The 25,540-nt window shown below is 47.9% G+C and overlaps 2 protein-coding genes across 6 annotated transcripts in view; one reads left to right on the forward strand and one right to left on the reverse strand.

Annotated features, from left to right (window-relative positions):
- LOC130357300 (uncharacterized) overlaps positions 1 to 16,537 on the reverse strand; it is a 55,820-nt gene extending 39,283 nt beyond the window's left edge. The window contains exon 1 of one of the 3 annotated variants that reach the window (XM_056559974.1): positions 16,491 to 16,537. The gene's annotated coding sequence lies outside the window, so the exon portion shown is untranslated. Of the gene's footprint in view, positions 1 to 9,086; positions 9,229 to 16,490 lie in introns of those variants that run through there. The other 2 variants (XM_056559975.1, XM_056559976.1) reach the window with 2 other exon arrangements.
- Positions 1 to 25,540, forward strand: part of CASR (calcium sensing receptor) — a 262,212-nt gene that overhangs the window by 8,610 nt on the left and 228,062 nt on the right. For 2 of the 3 annotated variants that reach the window (XM_056559967.1, XM_056559969.1), the window contains exon 1: positions 9,242 to 9,448. The exons of the other annotated variant lie outside the window; for it this stretch is intronic. The gene's annotated coding sequence lies outside the window, so the exon portion shown is untranslated. Of the gene's footprint in view, positions 1 to 9,241; positions 9,449 to 25,540 lie in introns of those variants that run through there. 3 annotated transcript variants of the gene reach the window in all.

Below are 25,540 nucleotides of genomic sequence, written 5' to 3' on the forward strand. Positions count from 1 at the left end.
ACGCAGGTGTAAAGCAGATCTCTGAAAATGTCATTGACAAATTCTTGAAACACGGCAGGCGCGTTGCAGAGGCCAAAGGGCATCACCAGGTATTCAAAATGTCCATCCCGCGTGTTAAATGCGGTCTTCCACTCGTCACCCTCTCTAATTCGGATCAAGTTGTAAGCTCCACGGAGATCCAGCTTGGTAAAGATTCTGGCCCCACGCAGACGGTCAAAGAGCTCAGAGATCAAGGGGAGAGAGTAACGGTTCTTAACTGTGATCTTGTTAAGTCCTCTGTAATCTATGCATGGGCGGAGGGAGCCATCCTTTTTAGTAACAAAGAAATAACCGGCTCCAGCTGGAGAAGAGGACTTCCTTATGAAACCCCTCTGCAGGTTTTCTCGGATGTACTCCGACATGGCAAGAGTCTCTGGTGGAGAGAGTGGATAGATACGACCCCGAGGAGGAGTAGTCCCTGGCATCAGATCGATCGGACAATCATAGAGTCTATGAGGTGGAAGAACTTCAGCTTGCTTCTTACAAAAGACGTCGGCAAAACTGTGGTAGGGTTCTGGAAGGCCTGGTGGCGGAGAAGCAACAGGGTCTTGCTTGACGGGTACAGTTTTGAGGCAGCGGCCGAAGCAAGAAGACCCCCAACTCTGGATTTCTCCGGTGGTCCAATCCAGGAAGGGCGCTGAAGCCATGGCAAACCAAGGAGGAGTTCAGAGGAGCAAAAGGGTAGGACAAAGAACTCCAAATTTTCAGTATGCAGAAAGCCAATGTCCATCTGTAGAGGTGGAGTGCAGTACTGGACAGTAGTAGTAAGTCTCTCTCCATTGACTGTAGAGATGAAAAAAAGGCTTGGACAAACGGACCACAGGAATTTGATGCTTGTCTATCAAGGAGGCATGGATGAAATTGCCGGCAGATCCAGAATCCAAGAAGGCTGTGGCAGTGAAGGAAGACTTGGCAGGCACGGAAAGCTGCACAGATACCGTCAGGCGTGGAGAGGAAGAATCCACACCTAGCAACGACTCTCCTACGTTTACTAGGTGCGTGCGTTTCCCAGAACGCGGAGGACGGAGAGGACAGTCTCTGAGGAAATGCACGGTACTAGCTTGGCTTCCACGGCGGGAGGCCCAGAGAAGAGGTGCAGTGGATGCTGAAAAAACAGAGACAAGCGAGTATAGCATCCTGTACGAGCCTTCTCTCTTTCTTGAAGGAGTTCCTCTTGTCTCTCTGAGAAACGCTTGTCAATCCTTGTGGCCAGGAGAATGAGGTCACCAAGGTTAGCAGGTATCTCCCGTGCAGCTAGAATGTCCTTAATCCCACTGCTTAGTCCCTTCTTGAATGTAGCACATAGGGCTTCATTGTTCCAATTCAACTATGAGGCGAGAGTACGGAATTGGATGGCGTAATCACCCACAGAAGTGCCTCCTTGGGTCAAATTTAGCAAAGCTTTCTCTGCAGAGGATACCCGGACGGGTTCCTCGAATACACTCCGAAACTCCCGAGAGAAGCGCTGGACGGAGGTTGTGGCAGGATCAGAGCGGTCCCATAATGGTGTAGCCCAGGCCAGGGCCTTCCCGGTGAGCAGACAGAGTATGAATGCCACCTTAGCACGCTCAGAAGGAAATAAGTCGGCCGACATCTCGAGGTGCAGAGAACACTGGGTAAGGAAACCACGGCACTGTTTCGGATCTCCAGCATACTTCTCGGGCAGGGACAGGAGTACTCTGGAAACAGTTGCTGGCAGAGGAGCAGGAACAGGCGGTAGAGTAGGCTTCTGCTGGGTAGAGATGATCTGCTGCAACATGGCAGACATCTGCTGGAGCTGGCGGGCCTTCATGGCAACGACCATAGGCAGATCCATAGGATCAGGTACCTCAGCGGAATCCATGGCCGGATCTTACTGTCACTGTCCGGTCAGATGGCAGGAGGTGGATCCACTGGACCAGAGGAGAGATGGCGTGGGCCGTACCAGGGGAACGGAGTCTAAGAGATTACTGGTTTTCACCAGAGACCGCCGCAAAGCGGGATGGTCTTGCTGCGGCAGTAATCCCCAGGTCGTTCCACCCAATAGCGACTCAACTCCTCTGGTTGCTGAGATAGACGCGGTACAGGAGGGATAGGCAGAAGCGTAGTCAGACGTAGCAATGGTCAGGGCAGGCAGCACAGGTTCTAATGCGGTAGTCACGGGCAATGGGTCGGCAACAGGCAGGGTAACACTGGAACAACAGGGAACACTTGCACAAGGCACAAAGATCCGGCAGGAGGCTGTGGGAGGAGAAGGTATTTATATGTAGTGCACAGGTGAATGCCTAATTAAGTCCAACCAGCACTGCCTCTGTCAAACCTTAACCCTTAATAACCACTTTGGGCCAGGCACCAATCACTGGTGCACCAGTCCTTTAAATCTAAGAGTCCCGGCGCGCGCGCGCCCTAGAGAGTGGGGACGCACACACCGAGACGCCGGAGCGCTGCCTGGGGACACACGCTGTGAGCGCTCCGAGGCCAGCAGGGGGCCCGGAGTGCTCAGCGTAACATTGACCCTACTAACACTGACCTTACTAACACTGACCCTACTAACACTGACCTTACTAACACTGACCCTACTAACACTGACCTTACTAACACTGACCTTACTAACACTGATCTTACTTACACTGACCTTACTAACACTGACCCTACTAACACTGACCTTACTAACACTGACCTTACTAACCCTAATGTCACAAACCCTTATCCTACTAACACTAATAATATTATAAGACACCCATGAATGTGAAGATAAACAATATTAACCCTCCATTGATCATTCGGCAGGAGGAATGTAACAACAGGTTGTTACGCCGAGAGCTCCGGGTCCCTGCTCCTCCCCGGAGCGCTTGCGTAGTTCTCCTCTCTGCAGCGCCCCGGTCAGACCCGCTGACCGGGAGCGCTGCACTGACACTGCCGGCGGGGATGCGATTCGCATAGCGGGACGCGCCCGCTCGCGGATCGCATCCCAATCTACTTACCTGTCCCGGTCCCCGGCTGTCACGTCTCTAGGGCGCGCGCGCACCAGCTCTCTAAGATTTAAAGGGCCAGTGCACCGCTAATTGGTGCCTGGCCCAATCAGTCTAATTAGCTCACCTGCTCCAGGCCTATATTACCTCACTTCCCCTTCCCTGCATTGCCGGATCTTGTTGCCTTGTGCCTAGTGAAAGCGTTCCTGTGATTGCCTTACCAGTGTTACCAGACCTTCTGCCGTTACCCTTGACTATGAACCTTGCCGCCAGCCTTGACCTTCTGCTACGTCTGACCTCACCTCTGTCTAGTCCTCCTGTCCCACGCCACTCTCAGCAGTCAGCTTTGTGGCGGGCTCTGGTGAATACCAGTAGCAACTTAGAACCGGTCCACCGGTACGGTCCACGCCAATCCCTCGCTGACACAGAGGATCCACCTCCAGCCTGACGAATACTAACAGTAGATCCGGCCATGGATCCCGCTGAGGTGCCACTGCCAAGTCTCGCTGACCTCGCCACCGTGGTCGCCCAACAAGGACAACAGCTGTCACAGTTGACCGCCATGCTACAGCAACTTCTGCCTCTACTGCACAACCATCTCCTCCGCCAGCTCCTGCATCTCCTCCGCAGCGAGTTGCCGCTCCTAGCCTCCGCTTGTCTCTGCCGGACAAATATGATGGGGACTCTAAACTCTGCCGTGGTTTCCTGTCTCAATGTTCCCTACACTTGGAGATGTTGTCGGACCAATTTCCCACAGAACGGTCTAAGGTGGCTTTCGTAGTTAGTCTTCTGTCTGGAAAGGCCTTGTCATGGGCCACACCGCTCTGGGACCGCAATAATCCTGCCACAGCCACTGTCCAGTCCTTCTTCGCTGAAGTCCGTAGTGTCTTCGAGGAGCCAGCCCGGGCCTCCTCTGCCGAGTCTGCTTTGCTGAACCAAGTCCAAGGAAGTTCTTCTGTAGGCAAATACGCCATCCAGTTTCGTACCCTCGGCTCTGAGCTAGCCTGGAACAACGAGGCCCTCTGCGCGACCTTCAAGAAAGGCTTATCCAGCAACATCAAAGATGTACTGGCCGGACGAGAAATTCCTGCTAACCTGTCTGAACTTATCCATTTGGCCACCCGCATCGACATGCGTTTTTCTGAAAGACACCAGGAGCTCTGCCAGGAAAAGGACCTTGATCTCTGGGCACCTCTCTCCTGGAATCCTTTGCAATCTACCCCTGCGCCTCCCGCCAAGGAGGCTATGCAAGTGGATCGGTCTCGCCTGACCCATGAAGAGAGGTCTCGTCGCAGAGATAAAAATGTATGCCTGTACTGCGCTAGTACCGAACATTTCCTAGTGGATTGCCCTATTCGTCCTCCGCGTCTGGGAAACGCATGCACGCACCCAGCTCACGTGGGAGTGGCGTCTCTTGGTGTGAAGTCTGCTTCTCCACGTCTAACTGTGCCCGTGCGGATTTCTCCTTCTGCCAACTCCTCCTTCTCAGCTGTGGCCTTCTTGGACTCTGGTTCTGCAGGAAATTTTATTTTGGCCTCTTTCGTTAATAGGTTCAGCATCCCAGTGACCCGTCTCGTCAAGCCGCTCTACATTTCTTCTGTCAACGGAGTAAAATTGGACTGCACTGTACGTTACCGCACAGAACCCCTGCTTATGAGCATTGGACTGCATCATGAAAAAATAAAAAATTTTGTTCTGCCCAACTGCACCTCTGAAGTCCTCCTCGGTCTGCCATGGCTCCAACGTCATTCTCCCACCCTTGACTGGACCACCGGGGAGATCAAGAATTGGGGTCCTGCTTGTCACAAACGATGCCTCACATCTGCTCCCACTTGTCTAACTCCTGAGGTTCCACCCATACCGTCCCCTCCCAAGGCTTACCAGGATATTTTCGGCAAAAAGCAAGCTGAGATTTTGCCTCCTCATAGCCCCCTTCCTGGTAACACTCTGCCCCGTGGCAAGCTTCACCCTCTGCCCCCCCTCCCCATTCCCACTTCTTCTGGATTGCCTGCCGTTGATGAAGTTACCCAGGACTTCTCTGTCATCCGGAAGGAAACTCAAGAATCGCTCCCAATGGCCTCGTCTCGTATGAAGGGACAAGCAGACAAAATGAGGGGGAGACCTAAGGGGGGTGGTACTGTTACGCCGAGCGCTCCGGGTCCCTGCTCCTCCCCGGAGCGCTCGCGGCGTTTTCCTCTCTGCAGCGCCCCGTTCAGACCTGCTGACCGGGAGCGCTGCACTGACACTGCCGGCGGGGATGCGATTCGCATAGCGGGACGCGCCCGCTCGCAGATCGCATACCAATCTACTTATTTGTCCCGGTCCCCGGCTGTCACGTCCTGGCGCGCGCGACTCCGCTCTCTAGGGCGCGCGCGCCAGTTCTCTAAGATTTAAAGGGCCAGTGCACCGCTAATTGGTGCCAGGCCCAATCAGTGTAATTAGCTCACCTGCTCCAGGCCTATATTACCTCACTTCCCCTTCCCTGCATTGCCGGATCTTGTTGCCTTGTGCCTAGTGAAAGCGTTCCTGTGATTGCCTTACAAGTGTTACCAGACCCTCTGCCGTTACCCTTGACTACGAACCTTGTCGCCTGCCTTGACCTTCTGCTACGTCTGACCTCGCCTCTGTCTAGTCCTCCTGTCCCACGCCACTCTCAGCAGTCAGCGAGGTTGAGCCGTTACCGGTGGATACAACCTGGTTGCTACCGCCGCAGCAAGACCATCCCGCTTTGCGGCAGGCTCTGGTGAATACCAGTAGCAACTTAGAACCGGTCCACCGGTACGGTCCACGCCAATCCCTCGCTGACACAGAGGATCCACCTCCAACCTGCCGAATCCTAACACAGGTGATCATGTAGCCGACCGATGGCCGACACTGTCATCCCTCCTAACCCTAAACCTACGTGGTCAGGCCGGACTGATGTCTGTACTGCGCCTGTGTGAGCCCGGCCTAACACTCTAACCACCTAAGGCCCCTTTCACACTACCACTATGTTCCTGCATTCTGACCCCAATATTCAGCAATAATGGATCCTAAAAAAAATTATTAAATAAATGAATATAATAGATGATGTCAAAATAACAGACAAGTTCCATCCGTCATCTCCCGCTATATTCCGTTATTTTATTTCCATGTGACTTCCTGGTTGTGGTGCTGTACTGAGCATGCTCAGCAGCAATAACGGATCATAACGGAACGTAAAAATAACGGACGATAACGGATCATAACGGAACGTAAAAATAACGGACAATAACGGATCATAACGGAACATAAAAATAATGGACAATAACGGATCATAACGGAACGTAAAAATAACGGACAATAACGGATCATAACGGAACGTAAAAATAATGGACAATAACGGATCATAACGGAACATAAAAATAATGGACAATAACGGATCATAACGGAACATAAAAATAACGGACAATAACAGATCATAACGGATCATAACGGAACGTAAAAATAACGGACAATAACGGATCATAACGGAACGTAAAAATAATGGACAATAACGGATCATAACGGAACATAAAAATAATGGACAATAACGGATCATAACGGATCATAACGGAACGTAAAAATAACGGACAATAACGGATCATAACGGAACGTAAAAATAATGGACAATAACGGATCATAACGGAACGTAAAAATAATGGACAATAACGGATCATAACGGAACATAAAAATAATGGACAATAACGGATCATAACGGAACATAAAAATAACGGACAATAACAGATCATAACGGATCATAACGGAACGTAAAAATAACGGACAATAACGGATCATAACGGAACGTAAAAATAATGGACAATAACGGATCATAACGGAACATAAAAATAACGGACAATAACAGATCATAACGGATCATAACGGAACGTAAAAATAACGGACAATAACGGAAAATAATATGTTGTAAAATGCTGCCAAACACAACCTACCATCAATTTAAACCTATATCATATTAAAAATGTGTATTACATCAGACAATAATAAATATATGCACAAAAACAAGACAATGGCAACTGGAACACAAATGTGGAAAAATACAAATATAAAGTATAAAGGAGAACGGAATCTAATATGAGAGCTATGACATAAAACACACGTGCAAAAGGACAAAAAGAGCAAAACATAATTCCTATAGAATACCCACATGTAGCAGCAAAGATGAACCGACCACTGAATGCCCACCCCCCCCTACAGCCATTTGGGAACATTCCTTCTTTGGGGGGTCCCAATATTTTGGTCTGTAGGTTTATATCTATGGGACTGCACTATAGTCTATGGGACTGTACTATGTTCTATGGGACTGTACTATGTTCTATAGGACTGCACTATGTTCTATGGGACTGCACTATAGTCTATGGGACTTCACTATAGTCTATGGGACTGAACTATAGTCTATGGGACTGCACTATAATCTATGGGACTGCACTATAATCTATGGGACTGCATTATAGTCTATGGAACTTCACTATATTCTATGGGACTGCGCTATAGTCTATGGGACTGCACTATATTCTATGGGACTGCGCTATAGTCTATGGAACTGCGCTATAGTCTATGGGACTGCACTATATTCTATGGGACTTCACTATATTTTATGGGACTGCGCTATAGTCTATGGGACTGCACTATATTCTATGGGACTGCGCTATAGTCTATGGGACTGCACTATATTCTATGGGACTGTTCTATAGACTATGGGACTGTTCTATAGTTTGTGGGACTGCTTTTTCGTCTATGGGACTGCACTATAATCTAGGGGACTGCACCATAGCCTCCAGCTCCACTCCCAGTAAGGCCTTACACTGATCCCATTAAGACTCCACAGCCTCCAGCTCCGCTCCCAGTAAGGCCTTACACTGGTCCCATTAGGGCTTCACAGCCTCCAGCTCCCAGTAAGGCCTTACACTGGTCCAATTAGGGCTTCAGAGCCTCCAGCTTCCAGTAAGGCCGTACACTGGTCCCATTAGGCTCCACAGCCTCCAGCTCCCAGTAAGGCCGTACACTGGTCCCATTAGGCTCCACAGCCTCCAGCTCCCAGTAAGGCCTTACATCGGTCCCATTAGGGCTTCACAGACTCCAGCTCCCAGTAAGGCCGTACACTGGTCCCATTAGGCTCCACAGCCTCCAGCTCCCAGTAAGGCCGTACACTGGTCCCATTAGGCTCCACAGCCTCCAGCTCCCAGTAAGGCCTTACATCGGTCCCATTAGGGCTTCACAGCCTCCAGCTCCCAGTAAGGCCGTACACTGGTCCCATTAGGCTCCACAGCCTCCAGCTCCCAGTAAGGCCGTACACTGGTCCCATTAGGCTCCGCAGCCTCCAGCTCCCAGTAAGGCCGTACACTGGTCCCATTAGGCTCCACAGCCTCCAGCTCCCAGTAAGGCCGTACACTGGTCCCATTAGGCTCCACAGCCTCCAGCTCCCAGTAAGGCCGTACACTGGTCCCATTAGGCTTCACAGCCTCCAGCTCCCAGTAAGGCCTTACACTGGTCCCATTAGGCTCCACAGCCTCCAGCTCCCAGTAAGGCCTTACACTGATCCCATTAAGACTCCACAGCCTCCAGCTCCGCTCCCAGTAAGGCCTTACACTGGTCCCATTAGGGCTTCACAGCCTCCAGCTCCCAGTAAGGCCTTACACTGGTCCCATTAGGCTCCACAGCCTCCAGCTCCCAGTAAGGCCTTACACTGATCCCATTAAGACTCCACAGCCTCCAGCTCCGCTCCCAGTAAGGCCTTACACTGGTCCCATTAGGGCTTCACAGCCTCCAGCTCCCAGTAAGGCCTTACACTGGTCCAATTAGGGCTTCAGAGCCTCCAGCTTCCAGTAAGGCCGTACACTGGTCCCATTAGGGCTTCACACCTTCCAGCTCCCAGTAAGGCCGTACACTGGTCCCATTAGGCTTCACAGCCTCCAGCTCCCAGTAAGGCCGTACACTGGTCCCATTAGGCTCCACAGCCTCCAGCTCCCAGTAAGGCCGTACACTGGTCCCATTAAAGATCCTCAGCCTCCAGCTCCCAGTAAGGCCGAACACTGGTCCCATTAAGGACAAGGGATAGGACGGGCCCCAACCGATACTCACCACAAGTCCCTGATCCTCCGAATTGTAGATTACACGATGAGGGAGATGGATGAAACCTGAGCTGAGGAGCCGTCGCCCATAGCAACCAATCAGACTCCAGCTCTTATGTGTCTGAGGCCTATCTCAAAATGAAAGCTGGAATCTGATTGGTTGCTATGGGCGACGGCTCCTCTGCTCAGACTACCCATGATCCTCTGCTCCTCTGTGGGCACTTATACTGGTGCAGTGATAACAGGCCCACCACACAGCCGTTACCTGCCGGGCATGCTGGGAGTTGTAGTTGCACCACAGCTGTAGAAGCTGAAGACGTGTGTGTCTGCTGTATATGACCCTACAGCGCTGAGGGACCCCGAGAATACCAGGTATGATTAACCCCTGCACAACCTTGGATCAGGAGGGATGATGGGCAGTCATTTTACCCTACTCTGGGATTAACCCTAAACGCTAAACGGGCAGGGATTCTGGGATTAACCCTATACTCTATACTGAGAGGGATTCTGGGAGTAACCCTATACTCTATACTGAGAGGGATTCTGGGAGTAACCCTATACTCTATACTGAGAGGGATGTTGGGATTAACCCTATACTCTATACTGAGAGGGATTCTGGGAGTAACCCTATACTCTATACTGAGAGGGATTAACCCTATACTCTATACTGAGAGGGATGTTGGGATTAACCCTATACTCTATACTGAGAGGGATGCTGGGAGTAACCCTATACTCTATACTGAGAGGGATTCTGGGAGTAACCCTATACTCTATACTGAGAGGGATTAACCCTATACTGCATATTGAGAGGGATGCTGGGATTAACCCTATACTCTATACTGAGAGGGATTAACCCTATACTCTATACTGAGAGGGATGTTGGGATTAACCCTATACTCTATACTGAGAGGGATGCTGGGAGTATCCCTATACTCTATACCAGTGGTTCTCAACCTTTTTGGCGACTGTACCCCCAAAGGCAGAAAGTATGTCCGTGGGTACCCCCTCGCGCGGAACTTGCGCGTGAGGTGTACCCGCGGACAAAAGGCGTGTTCTTACCTTTTTACTAATGCATCCCCCCTCCATCTTTATCCCCTTGTGTTATTATTCCTCCTCCATCTTTATCCCCTTGTGTTATTATTCCTCCTCCATCTTTATCCCCTTGTGTTATTATTCCTCCTCCATCTTTATCCCCTTGTGTTATTATTCCTCCTCCATCTTTATCCCCTTGTGTTATTATTCCTCCTCCATCTTTATCCCCTTGTGTTATCATTCCTCCTCCATCTTTATCCCCTTGTGTTATTATTCCTCCTCCATCTTTATCCCCTTGTGTTATTATTCCTCCTCCATCTTTATCCCCTTGTGTTATTATTCCTCCTCCATCTTTATCCCCTTGTGTTATCATTCCTCCTCCATCTTAATCCCTTTGTGTTATTATCCCCCCTCCCCCTGATCCCCTTTTGCCATATTGGATAATAATGGCACAAGGGGATTAAGATGGAGGAGGAATAATAACACAATGGGATAAAGATGGAGGAGGAATAATAACACAAGGGGATTAAGATGGAGGAGGAATAATAACACAAGGGGATTAAGATGGAGGAGGAATAATAACACAAGGGGATAAAGATGGAGGAGGAATAATAACACAAGGGGATAAAGATGGAGGAGGAATAATAACACAAGGGGATAAAGATGGAGGAGGAATAATAACACATGGAGATAAAGATGGAGGAGGAATAATAACACAAGGGGATAAAGATGGAGGAGGAATAATAACACAAGGGGATAAAGATGGAGGAGGAATAATAACACAAGGGGATAAAGATGGAGGAGGAATAATAACACAAGGGGATAAAGATGGAGGAGGAATAATAACACAAGGGATAAAGATGGAGGAGGAGGAATAATAACACAAGGGGATAAAGATGGAGGAGGAATAATAACACAAGGGGATAAAGATGGAGGAGGAATAATAGCACAAGGGGATAAAGATGGAGGAGGAATAATAACACAAGGGGATAAAGATGGAGGAGGAATAATAACACAAGGGGATAAAGATGGAGGGAGAATAATAATACAAGGGGATAAAGATGGAGGGGGGGGAATAATAACACAAGGGGATAAAGATGGAGGAGGAATAATAACACAAGGGGATAAAGATGGAGGGGGAATAATAACACAAGGGGATAAAGATGGAGGAGGAGGAATAATAACACAAGGAGATAAAGATGGAGGAGGAATAATAACACAAGGGGATAAAGATGGAGGGGGAATAATAACACAAGGGGATAAAGATGGAGGAGGAATAATAACACAAGGGGATAAAGATGGAGGAGGAATAATAACACAAGGGGATAAAGATGGAGGAGGAATAATAACACAAGGGGATAAAGATGGAGGGGGAATAATAACACAAGGGGATAAAGATGGAGGGGGAATAATAACACAAGGGGATAAAGATGGAGGGGGAATAATAACGCAAGGGGATAAAGATGGAGGAGGAATAATAACACAAGGGGATAAAGATGGAGGAGGAATAATAACACAAGGGGATAAAGATGGAGGAGGAATAATAACACAAGGGGATAAAGATGGAGGAGGAATAATAACACAAGGGAATAAAGATGGAGAGGGAATAATAACACAAGGGGATAAAGATGGAGGGGGGGAATAATAACACAAGGGGATAAAGATGGAGGAGGAATAATAACACAAGGGAATAAAGATGGAGAGGGAATAATAACACAAGGGGATTAAGATGGAGGAGGAATAATAACACAAGGGGATAAAGATGGAGGAGGAATAATAACACAAGGGGATAAAGATGGAGGGGGAATAATAACACAAGGGAATAAAGAAGGAGGAGGAATAATAACACAAGGGGATAAAGATGGAGGAGGAATAATAACACAAGGGAATAAAGATGGAGGAGGAATAATAACACAAGGGGATAAAGATGGAGGAGGAATAATAACACAAGGGGATAAAGATGGAGGAGGAGGAATAATAACACAAGGGGATAAAGATGGAGGGGGGGAATAATAACACAAGGGGATTAAGATGGAGGGGGGGAATAATAACACAAGGGGATTAAGATGGAGGGGGGGAATAATAACACAAGAGGATAAAGATGGAGGGGGGGAATAATAACACAAGGGGATTAAGATGGAGGAGGAATAATAACACAAGGGGATAAAGATGGAGGAGGAATAATAACACAAGGGGATAAAGATGGAGGGGGGGAATAATAACACAAGGGGATTAAGATGGAGGGGGGGAATAATAACACAAGGGGATTAAGATGGAGGGGGGGAATAATAACACAAGAGGATAAAGATGGAGGGGGGGAATAATAACACAAGGGGATAAAGATGGAGGAGGAATAATAACACAAGGGGATAAAGATGGAGGAGGAATAATAACACAAGGGGATAAAGATGGAGGGGGAATAATAACACAAGGGGATAAAGATGGAGGAGGAATAATAACACAAGGGGATAAAGATGGAGGAGGAATAATAACACAAGGGGATAAAGATGGAGGAGGAATAATAACACAAGGGAATAAAGATGGAGGGAGAATCATAACACAAGGGGATAAAGATGGAGGAGGAATAATAACACAAGGGGATAAAGATGGAGGGGGGAATAATAACACAAGGGGATAAAGATGGAGGGAGAATAATAACACAAGGGGATAAAGATGGAGGGGGGGAATAATAACACAAGGGGATAAAGATGGAGGAGGAATAATAGCAAAAGGGGATTAAGATGGAGGGGGGGGGGGGGAATAATCAACCCTCCCCCCTCGATATTAATCCCCTTGTGCCATTATTCCCCCTCCATCTTTATCCCCTTGCGCCATTATTCCCCCCTCCTCTGATCCCCTTTTGCCATATCGGATAATAATGGCACAAAGGGATTAATATGTTGGGGGGGGGGGGTTTAATTCTTCCTCCATCTTAATTCCTGTTACGCCGAGCGCTCCGGGTCCCTGCTCCTCCCGGGAGTGCTCGCGGAGTTTCTCTCTCTGCAGCGCCCCGGTCAGACCCGCTGACCGGGAGCGCTGCACTGACACTGCCGGTGGGGATGCGTTTCGCATAGCGGGACACGCCCTCTCGCGAATCGCATCCCAAGTCACTTACCTGTCCCGGTCCCCGGCTGTCACGTCCTGGCGCGCGCGGCTCCGCTCCTTAGGGCGCGCGCGCGCCAGCTGTCTAAGATTTAAAGGGCCAGTGCACCAATGATTGGTGCCTGGCCCAATCAGTCTGATTAGCTTCCACCTGTGCACCTGTCTATATAACCTCACTTCCCCTTCCCAGCATGGCTGGATCTTGTTGCCCTTGTGCCTAGTGAAAGAGTTTACAGTGTTTGCCTTACCAGTGTTCCTGACCTCTTGCTATCTCCATTGACTACGAACCTTGCCGCCTGCCCCGACCTTCTGCTACGTCTGACCTTGCCTCTGCCTAGTCCTTCTGTCCCACGCCTTCTCAGCAGTCAGCGAGGTTGAGCCATTGCCGGTGGATACGACCTGGTTGCTACCGCCGCTGCAAGACCATCCCGCTTTGTGGCGGGCTCTGGTGAATACCAGTAGCAACCTAGAACTGGTCCACCGACACGGTCCACGCCAATCCCTCGCTGACACAGAGGATCCACATCAGCCTGCCGAATCCTAACAGTAGATCCGCCCATGGATCCCGCTGAGGTGCCGCTGCCAAGTCTTGCTGACCTATCCACGGTGGTCGCCCAGCAATCCCGACAGATTGCCCAACAAGGTCACCAGCTGTCGCAGTTGACCGCCATGCTACAGCAACTTCAGCCACTGCTACAGCAGCAACCATCTCCTCCGCCAGCTCCTGCACCTCCTCCGCAGCGAGTGGTCGCTCCTAACCTCCGCTTGTCCCTGCCGGACAAATATGATGGGGACTCTAGACTCTGCCGTGGTTTCCTGTCTCAATGTTCCCTACATTTGGAGATGTTGTCGGACCAATTTCCTACAGAATGGTCAAAGGTGGCTTTAGTGGTTAGTCTCCTGTCTGGGAAGGCCCTGTCATGGGCCACACCGCTCTGGGACCGCAATGATCCTGTCACTGCCACTGTACAGTCCTTCTTCGCTGAGGTTCGCAGTGTCTTCGAGGAACCAGCCCGAGCCTCCTCTGCCGAAACTGCCTTGCTGAACCTGGTCCAGGGAAATTCTTCTGTAGGCGAATACGCCATCCAATTTCGTACCCTCGCCTCTGAATTATCTTGGAACAATGAGGCCCTCTGCGCGACCTTTAAAAAAGGCCTATCCAGTAACATCAAGGATGTGCTGGCCGCACGAGAAATTCCAGCTAACCTGTCAGAACTTATCCTTTTGGCCACCCGCATTGACATGCGTTTTTCTGAAGGACACCAGGAGCTCCGCCAGGAAAAAGACCTTGATCTCTGGGCACCTCTCTCACAGTATCCTTTGCAATCTACCCCTGTGCCTCCTGCCGAGGAGGCTATGCAAGTGGATCGGTCTCGCCTGACCCATGAAGAGAGGACTCGCTGCAGAGATAAAAATTTATGTCTGTACTGCGCTAGTACCGAACATTTCTTGGTGGATTGCCCTATTCGTCCTCCACGTCTGGGAAATGCGCGCACGCACCCAGCTCACGTGGGAGTGGCGTCTCTTGGTGTGAATTCTGCTTCTCCATGTCTCACTGTGCCCCTGCGGATTTCTCCTTCTGCCAACTCCTCCTTCTCAGCTGTGGCCTTCTTGGACTCTGGTTCTGCAGGAAATTTCATTTTGGCCTCTTTTGTTAATAAGTTCAACATCCCTGTGACCCGTCTCGCCAAGCCGCTCTACATTTCCTAGGTCAACAGAGTTAAATTGGACTGCACTGTGCATTACTGCACAGAACCCCTGCTCATGAGCATTGGACTGCATCATGAAAAAATTGAACTTTTTGTTTTGCCCAACTGCACCTCTGAAGTCCTCCTCGGTCTACCATGGCTCCAACGCCATTCTCCTACCCTTGACTGGACCACCAGGGAGATCAAGAGCTGGGGTGCTTCTTGCCACAAAGAATGCCTCACGTCGGCTCCCAGTCCCGTCAGTCAAACCTCAGTATCTCCTCCTATACCTGGTCTCCCCAAGGCCTATCAGGACTATGCCGAGGTTTTCTACAATAAACGAGCAGAGATTTTGCCTCCTCATAGCCCCCGTCCTGGTAACACTCTGCCCCTTGCCAAGCTTCATCCTCTGCCCCCCCTCCCCATTCCCACTCCTTCTGGACTGCCTGCCTTTGACGAGTTTACCCAGGACTTCTCTGTCTTCCAGAAGGAAACTCTAGAATCGCTCCCAATGTCTCATCCCATGTGAAGCGACAACCGGACAAAAAGAGGGGGAGACCTAAGGGGGGGGGGGGTACTGTTACGCCGAGCGCTCCGGGTCCCTGCTCCTCCACGGAGCGCTCGCAGCATTTCTCTCTCTGCAGCGCCCCGGTTAGACCTGCTGACCGGGAGCGCTGCACTGACACTGCCGGTGGGGATGCGATTCGCATAGCGGGACGCGCCCGCTCGCGAATCGCACCCCAAGTCACTTACCTGTCCCGGTCCCCGGCTGTCACGTCCTGGCGCACGCGGCTCCTCTCCTTAGGGCGCGCACGCGCCAGCTGTCTAAGATTTAAAGGGCCAGTGCACCAATGATTGGTGCCTGGCCCAATCAGTCTGATTAGATTCCACCTGTGCACCTGTCTATATAACCTCACTTCCCCTGCACTTCCTTGCCGGATCTTGTTGCCCTTGTGCCTAGTGAAAGCGTTTACAGTGCTTGCTACGAACCTTGCCACCTGCCCTGACCTTCTGCTACGTCTGACCTTGCCTCTGTCTAGTCCTTCTGTCCCACGCCTTCTCAGCAGTCAGCGAGGTTGAGCCGTTGCCGGTGGATACGACCTGGTTGCTACCGCCGCAGCAAGACCATCCCGCTTTGCGGCGGGCTCTGGTGAAAACCAGTAGCAACCTAGAACCGGTCCACCGACACGGTCCACGCCAATCCCTCTCTGGCACAGAGGATCCACATCCAGCCAGCCGAATCCTAACAATTCCCTTGTCCTATTATTCCCCCCTCCCTCTGTTCCCCTTTTGCCATTTTCCTACATATTAATCCCCTTGTGCCATTATTATCCGATATGGCAAAAGGGGATCTTAGGAAGGGGGAATGGCGCAAGGGGATTAAGATGGAGGGGGAGAGGGATAATGGCGGAGGGGGGATGGGGAGAAATGAAGCACAAGGCATTCAATTTTAATGCCTTGTGCTTTATTACTCCCCTTCCCCCCTCCGCCATTATCCCTCTCCCCCTCCATCTTAATGCTTTGTGCTCCGTCCCATACAGTCCCCCTCTGTGCCATACAGTCCCCCTCTGTGCCATACAGTTATCCTTTACCTGGGTCCTGCGGTCCCCTGTGGCCTGTTCTTAGATGCAGCGCACCCTGTTCAACGGGGCCTCACTGACATGTGACGTCCTCCTGCGCTGGGTGGCAAGTTCGCACAACGTCAGGGAAGGTCACACGTCTCCCCGGCACCCACCAGCTCACTCACAGTAGCTGCGGCCGCAGCTCGGCCCACAGCTACTGTACAGTGAGCTGCCGCGGCTGTTCTCCGCTATGCGCTGTCAAATACTGGCCAATGCATGGCCGGTATTTGACAGAGCTTTCGCGTACCCCCTGACAGCCCCTGGCGTACCCCTAGGGGTACGCGTACCCCAGGTTGAGAACCCAGGCTCTATACTGAGAGGGATTAACCCTATACTCTATACTGAGAGGAAATAACCCTATACTCTATACTGAGAGGAAATAACCCTATACTCTATACTGAGAGGAAATAACCCTATACTCTATACTGAGAGGAAATAACCCTATACTCTATACTGAGAGGGATTCTGGGTTTAACCCTATACTCTATACTGAGAGGAAATAACCATATACTCTATACTGAGAGGGATGATGGGCAGTCATTTTACCCTACTCTGGGATTAACCCTAAACGCTAAACGTGCAGGGATTCTGGGATTAACCCTATACTCTATACTGAGAGGGATTAACCCTATACTCTATACTGAAGGAATTCTGGGATTAACCCTATACTCTATACTGAGAGGGATTCTGGGATTAACTCTATACTCTATACTGAGAGGTATTCTGGGATTAACCCTATACTCTATACTGAGAGGTATTCTGGGATTAACCCTATAGACGATACTGAGAGGTATGCAGGGATTAACCCTATACTCTATACTGAAAGCTATTCTGGGATTAACCCTATACTCTATACTGAGAGGTATGCTGGGATTAACCCTATACACTATACCAGCAGGGATGCAGGGATTAACCCTATACTCTATACTGAGAGGTATTCTGGGATTAACCCTATACTCTATACTGAGAGGTATGCTGGGATTAACCCTATACTGCATACTGAGAGGTATGCTGGGATTAACCCTATACTCTATACTGAGAGGGATGCAGGGATTAACCCTATACTCTATACTGAGAGGGATTCTGGGATTAACCCTATACTCTATACTGAGAGGGATGCTGGGATTAACCCTATACTCTATACTGAGAGGGATTCTGGGATTAACCCTATACTCTATACTGAGAGGATTCTGGGATTAACCCTATACTCTATACTAAGAGGTATTCTGGGATTAACCCTATACTCTATACTGAGAGGGATTCTGGGATTAACCCTATACTCTATACTGAGAGGTATGCTGGGATTAACCCTATACTCTATACTGAGAGGGATGCTGGGATTAACCCTATACTGCATACTGAGAGGTATGCTGGGATTAACCCTATACTCTATACTGAGAGGTATGCTGGGATTAACCCTATACTCTATACTGAGAGGTATGCTGGGATTAACCCTATACACTATACCAGCAGGGATGCTGGGATTAACCCTATACTCTATACTGAGAGGTATTCTGGTATTTACCCGATAGACAATACTGAGAGGGATGCTGGGAGTAACCCTATACTCTATACTGAGAGGGATGTTGGGATTAACCCTATACTCTATACTGAGAGGGATTCTGGGGTTAACCCTATTCTCTATACTGAGAGGGATGCTGGGATTAACCCTATACTGCATACTGAGAGGTATGCTGGGATTAACCCTATACTCTATACTGAGAGGTATGCTGGGATTAACCCTATACTCTATACTGAGAGGTATGCTGGGATTAACCCTATACACTATGCCAGCAGGGATGCTGGGATTAACCCTATACTCTATACTGAGAGGTATTCTGGTATTTACCCGATAGACAATACTGAGAGGGATGCTGGGAGTAACCCTATACTCTATACTGAGAGGGATGTTGGGATTAACCCTATACTCTATACTGAGAGGAATGCTGGGATTAACCCTATACTCTATACTGAGAGGTATGCTGGGATTAACCCTATACTCTATACTGAGAGGGATGCTGGGATTAACCCTATACTCTATACTGAGAGGGATTCTGGGGTTAACCCTATTCTCTATACTGAGAGGGATGCTGGGATTAACCCTATACTCTATACTGAGAGGGATGCTGGGATTAACCCTATACTCTATATTGAGAGGGATGCAGGGATTAACCCTATACTCTATACTGAGAGGTATTCTGGGATTTACCCTATTCTCTATACTGAGAGGGATGCTGGGATTAACCCTATACTCTATACTGAGAGGGATTCTGGGATTAACCCTATACTCTATACTGAGAGGGATGCTGGGATTAACTCTATACTCTATACTGAGAGGGATGCTGGATTAACTCTATACTGAGAGGGATGCTGGGATTAACCCTACACAATATACTGACAGGGATGCTGGGAGTAGCCCTATACTCTATACTGAGAAGGATGCTGGGATTAACCCTATACTCTATACTGAGAGGGAGTCTGGGATTAACCCTACACACTATACTGACAGGGATGCTGGGATTAACCCTACACACTATACTGACAGGGATGCTGGGATTAACCCTACACACTATACTGACAGGGATGCTGGGATTAACCCTATACTCCATACTGGCATCAATGCTAGGATTAACCCTATACTCCATACTGGCATCAATGCTAGGATTAACCCTATACTCCATACTGGCATCAATGCTAGGATTAACCCTATACTCCATACTGGCATCAATGCTAGGATTAACCCTATACTCCATACTGGCATCAATGCTAGGATTAACCCTATACACTATACCAGCAGAGATGCTGGAATTAACCCTATACATTATACCTGCAGGGATGCTAAATTTAACCCTATATGAGACTGTTAATCAAGCAGGGACAGGGGAAGCGAGGAGGCGTACCGCTCCTTAGCACTTTAGGGGATTGGAAACGCCTGTTTGACTTTTTTTGCATTTTTTGTATTATGGAAGCCTAGACAGGTATAAGTAAAGTACCTTGTGTTTCCTTGACCTGAGTCAGTGCGGAATGTGAATTGTAGCTGAAAGATTCCCTAAAGATCCTAACTTCTCCTAGGCCACCAGGGCTAAGGTATAAAGTATAGAACTTTACTGTATAAAAAGGGGCCCAAAACATTTGTGAAGTGCCCAGACATCCTGGTTAGCATTGCCTCTGATGACAGCTTTATGACCTTTGTGGAGTTTGCACTTAGCTTTTTCATTTTATAAATTGGCGCTGGAGCGGAAAATGAAATACCTGCAGTCTTGGTGGTCATGACAGGGTTAATCGTCGCCCTGTGGAAAGAGTGTAATATAAGCAGCCATTAACCAGAGAACGCAATGTGATTTAATGAGGTGGCCTGACCCTGTGTGAATGTGTCACCCGCGCCCCCTCCGGCAGGATCACACCCAGCCATGTAAGCGTCTGTGACAACCCTCATGGTGGGCAGAGCAAATAACCCATCTATTATGCCCAACAGAAAGCAATCAAAGCTGGTGGAAGAGCAAATATGGGATGATCCACCACAATTACCCTCCGCCACCTGCTCCATGTTGTAGGGTCACCGCGGTATATAGGTAACTGTTCTCAATATGAACCTAAGACCCTCATAATAAATAGATTGTAAACGTCTCATCCCGGGGAAATAATCCTATTATCTATATTTATATAATAACATCAGATACACAGACCGGGCCACAACTGATATATAGTCAGCGACTAGGGCCGTTCACCCAGGAGACCAATAAACTTATGGGTAACATAGAGGAGGACACTGGGAAACAGAATCGACACCTGAGAGACCGTACATACAGGTACGTCCATGACCTGGTCAGATACGATCTATAAACTTCAATTATATAGGAGCGAACTACAACCCCAGACAACGGAATGTATATGACAGTCAGTCTATAATCAGGTCACATCAATAATCCTGTAACCAACTCACCATCCCTCACATGTATCCCCTCCACCTGTGGACAAATGGCTGAAACCTATGACTACCTTCCTACCAACACTCAGTAACTTATATACTGATCAAATGTATATAAAAAGTTATATCCTGTATTATACTCCAGAGCTGTACTCACTATTCTGCTGGTGAGGTCATTGTGTACATTCATTACATTACTGATCCTGTACTGATCCTGAGTTATATCCTGTATTATACTCCAGAGCTGTACTCACTATTCTGCTGGTGAGGTCACTGTGTACATACATTACATTACTTATCCTGTACTGATCCTGAGTTATATCCTGTATTATACTCCAGAGCTGTACTCACTATTCTGCTGGTGAGGTCACTGTGTACATACATTACATTAATTATCCTGTACTGATCCTGAGTTATATCCTGTATTATACTCCAGAGCTGTACTCACTATTCTGCTGGTGAGGTCACTGTGTACATACATTACATTACTTATCCTGTACTGATCCTGAGTTATATCCTGTATTATACTCCAGAGCTGTACTCACTATTCTGCTGGTGAGGTCACTGTGTACATACATTACATTACTTATGCTGTAGTGATGTAATTTTTAGCCCAAAATCTCAGATTATCCCACAGTTTTTTCTACCACCATTTACCACCAATCTCCACCCCAAATCGACACTCAATATAAATCTAAGAAGTTTAAAGGGGTACTCTGGCCCCAAGACATCTTATCCCCTATCCACTGGGGACCCCCCGCAATCTAGCATGCAGCACCCACCTGTAAGTACTGCCGGAAGCGCTGGAGGCTTGTGTTGTCATGACTCCGCCCTGTGTGACGTCCCACCCTCTCAATGCAAGTCTATGGGAGGGGGCATGATGGCCGTCATGCCCCCTCCCATAGGCTTGCATTGAGGGGGCGTGGCCGTGACATCATGAGTCTTCAGCACTGCACCCGATGCTCTAAACGAACGCTGGGTGCATCGTCCCTGTGGTCGGGAGGCATAAGACTGAGAGCCTCCAGCGCTTCTGGCAGTACTTACAGGTGGGTACTGCATGCTAGATTACGGGGGTCCCCAGCGGCGAGACCCTCTCGATCCGTTATATTTCGTGACGGAAGATAGTACAGAAGAAAATAGTTCACGAACTATATCTTCCGTACTATCTTCCGTTACAAAATAACGTCCGTTATCCATAACGGACTATAACGGATTAAAATGGATATTAGAACAATCCCATAGACTATAATGGGATTTTCTAACGGACGCATAGGATTTGGTTACTGCCGGTGACAGCTGATTTTAGGACGGAACTTGCTAAATGGAGTAATTGGCTAGTGTGAAACAAGCCTAAGGGGTTATCCTTTTGTCCCGCCACTTCCCTTGACCCTCTCCAATTATTCCTTGATGTTAATGAGTTTATAAGAACTCCTACATTAGCTCGGTTATTTTCAGGGAAGGAAGGGGCAGCCAGTAATGTTAATATTGAGAGTGCTGTCACTTTATCTTCTGATCCCATAGAAGACTCTGATGCTGCTATGAAACATGTAGAAGTTTACAAAAAAAATCCACATTTTATCCATTGTCCTCTAAAGGTAATTTTATTGAAACGTTTTATGCACTGGTTTCAAATGATTTTAGAAAAATCAATGAATGTCCTATGAGCTATTTTAAAGATAATTCATCTAAAGGCGAGAGAAGGGCGTTAAAAACCCTAAAAAAATAAGAACTCCCTGATAATCCATCCTGCTGATAAGGGACGTGGGACGGTTTTATTAGTCAAGATTACATTACTGAATCCCTACGCATTTTATCACATAAGAACTGTTATACAAGACTTGAAGAGGACCCTTCAGTTCATATTTATAAAGAATACTAGCTGAGTACACGGCGTTGCCCGGTTTTTACTTCCTAATCCTTGTTGGGGAGGAAAATAAACAAAGAAACAAGATTTTGACTTCATATCCCGTCCTCATATATTGTTGCCATATCCCAACCCCATATCCCGTCCTCATATCCCGACCTCCTATCCCGTCATCATATCTCGACCTCATATCCCATCCTCCTATTACGACCTTGTATCCCGACCTCCTATCCCAACCTCCTGTCCTGTTCTCCTATCACGACCTCGTATCCCGTCCTCCTATCTTGACCTCCTATCACGACCTCCTATCCTGACTTATCCCATCCTCCTATCTCCACCTCCTATTTCGACCTCCTATCTCGACCTCCTATCCTGTCCTCCTATCCCAACCTCCTACCCAGACCTACTATCCCACCCTCCTATCCAGTCCATCTTTCCCAACCTCCTATCTCGACCTCCTATCCTACCTCCTATCCTGACCTCCTATCCCGTCCTCCTATCCAGTCCATCTTTCCCAACCTCCTATCTCGACCTCCTATCCCGACCTCCTATCCTGACCTCCTATCCCATCCTCCTATCCAGTCCATCTTTCCCAACCTTCTATCTCGACCTCCTATCCGACCTCCTATCCTGACCTCCTATCCCGTCCTCCTATCCAGTCCATCTTTCCCAACCTCCTATCTCGACCTCCTATCCCGACCTCCTATCCTGACCTCCTATCCCGTCCTCCTATCCAGTCCATCTTTCCCAACCTCCTATCTCGACCTCCTATCCCATCCTCCTATCCCGACATCCTTTGCCGACCTCCTATGCCGACCTCCTATCCCGACCTCCTATCCTGTCCTCCTATCCCGTCCTCCTATCCAGTCCATCTTTCCCAACCTCCTATCTCGACCTCCTATCCCGACCTCCTATCCTGTCCTCCTATCCTGTCCTCCTATCCCGACCTCCTATCTAGACCTCCTATCCCGACCTCCTATCCCGACCTCCTATCCCGACCTCCTATCCCGTCCTCCTATCTCAACCTCCTCGACCTGTAATATGTGACCAGGTAATGAAATATCTCCAGCCGTACAGAAGTTATGTGGGAACATACATTTCCCATTGATTTGCATGGGACATTAAACAAAAACCCTGACCTCACAAATGGGGGTAGTTAAGGGTTAAATTAACTATCCTATATTTTAGGTGGACATATAAGTAACATGTGACCAAGTATTATGGAAATATCTCCAGCCGTTTGGAAGTTATGCAGTAACATATATTTCCCATAGACTTGTATAGGACTTTATACATAAACCCCGCCCCTGGCAAATGGGGGTGAGTAAGGGTTAAATCACCGATCCTATATTTGTTGCTGACATATAAGTAACATGTGGCCAAGTTTCATGTTAATATCTTTGGCCGTTTGGACGTGATGCTGGAACATACACACATATACACACACACATATATATACACACACATACATATATACATACATACACACATACACACACATACACGCAAATACACACATACATACATACACATACATACATATATATTTACACACACATACATACACACACACACATACATACACACACATACATATATACACACACATACATACACACACATATACACATACACACATACACACACATACATACATACATACACACATACACACACATACATACATATACATACACACATACACACACATACATACATATACATACACACATACACACACATACATACATATACATACACACATACATACTCACACACACACACACACATACATACACACATACATACATACTCACACACATACACACACACGCACACACACACATTGAGTTTTATATATATAGATATTGATCTTAATCAGGGTGCGATTGAAAACAATATTTTGAATAAACGAGAATGGGAATTTCTAAACATTAAAAATTTCCAGACACAAATTTTTTATTATCTTCCAAAGGTCTACAAAGATGAGGAAAAAAACCCCGGTAGGCCGATTATTTCCAGGATAGTGCGGGGCAATAACTAGTCATTTATCTCACTATCTGGACCTGTTCCTTCAAGGAATTATCAAAATTTTTACTTGATTCCATACAAATGATCCAGGAGATTCAGTCCGTAAATTATCCCTCAGGTTTTAGCTTTTTAAGTCTTGACGTCAGTGCATTATATTCTAATATTTTAGAGGATAAGGGCATTAGTGCAATAAAGTATTTTTTAGATGTGGATACTTCCATTGGTCACATATTATCTGAGTTTCTTATTAACTCTATTTTATTTATTAAAAACAAAAATGTAGCCAGCACCTATACCCAATACACGGGTACACTCTGCTGTGGCAAGTACAAAACATGTAAAAAAAGAAAATGGCAGCAGCACACTTGGTCAACAAAATAGAGGCTCTTAGCGCACTTTTTGATCAAAACGTTTCCCCCATCCCCCACGCGGAGGTGGCCTCATATCGGATGGGACCCTAACAAAAAATCTGAGCCTAACACTCATAACACTCACCTCTGCTGGGCATATAGCCTCTGACTGGGTGACATGTTGGATCCACTATAAATCCAAACCACCTCCCGTCCATGTTTTGTACTTGCCACAGCAGCATGCACCCGTGTATAGGTGCTGGCTACATTTTTGTTTTTAGTTTTTGTTGTGCAATTTGGGGGGGGGGGTGGCTTCCTCTGTAGCCGTGCATCCCTTCCCCTATTTCACAGGAGGTGGTTTGGATTGATAGTGGATCCAACATGTCACCCAGTCAGAGGCTATATGCCCAGCAGAGGTGAGTGTTATGAGTGTTAGGCCCAGATTTTGTGTTAGGGTCCCATCCGATATGAGGTCACCTCCGCGTGGGGGATGGGGGGACACATTTTGATCAAAAAGTGCGCTAAAAGCCTCCATTCTATTTTATTTTTTCTTTGCAACAATGTTTTTTCGTTTGATGACTATGTATTCAGACAGGAGCGGGGCTGTGCGATGGGGACTCGATTCGCCCCAAGTTATGGTTTGGTTCACATATATTGTTTTACCGACAATTTATAGATGACCTCTTCATAATCTGTCTGAGGCATTTGATTTTGTGGCGCATCGTAATGACAATGAATGGGGTTTAGTTTTTACTCCTAATTATTCATCTGAAAGCATTTTTTTTGGACAAGGGGGGGGGGGTTTGATGAGAAATGTTATTTCCAAATCCACAGGAGAAACATTTAT

This window comes from Hyla sarda, chromosome 2 (assembly GCF_029499605.1).
Source record: "Hyla sarda isolate aHylSar1 chromosome 2, aHylSar1.hap1, whole genome shotgun sequence".
NCBI classification, from domain to species: Eukaryota; Metazoa; Chordata; class Amphibia; order Anura; family Hylidae; genus Hyla; species Hyla sarda.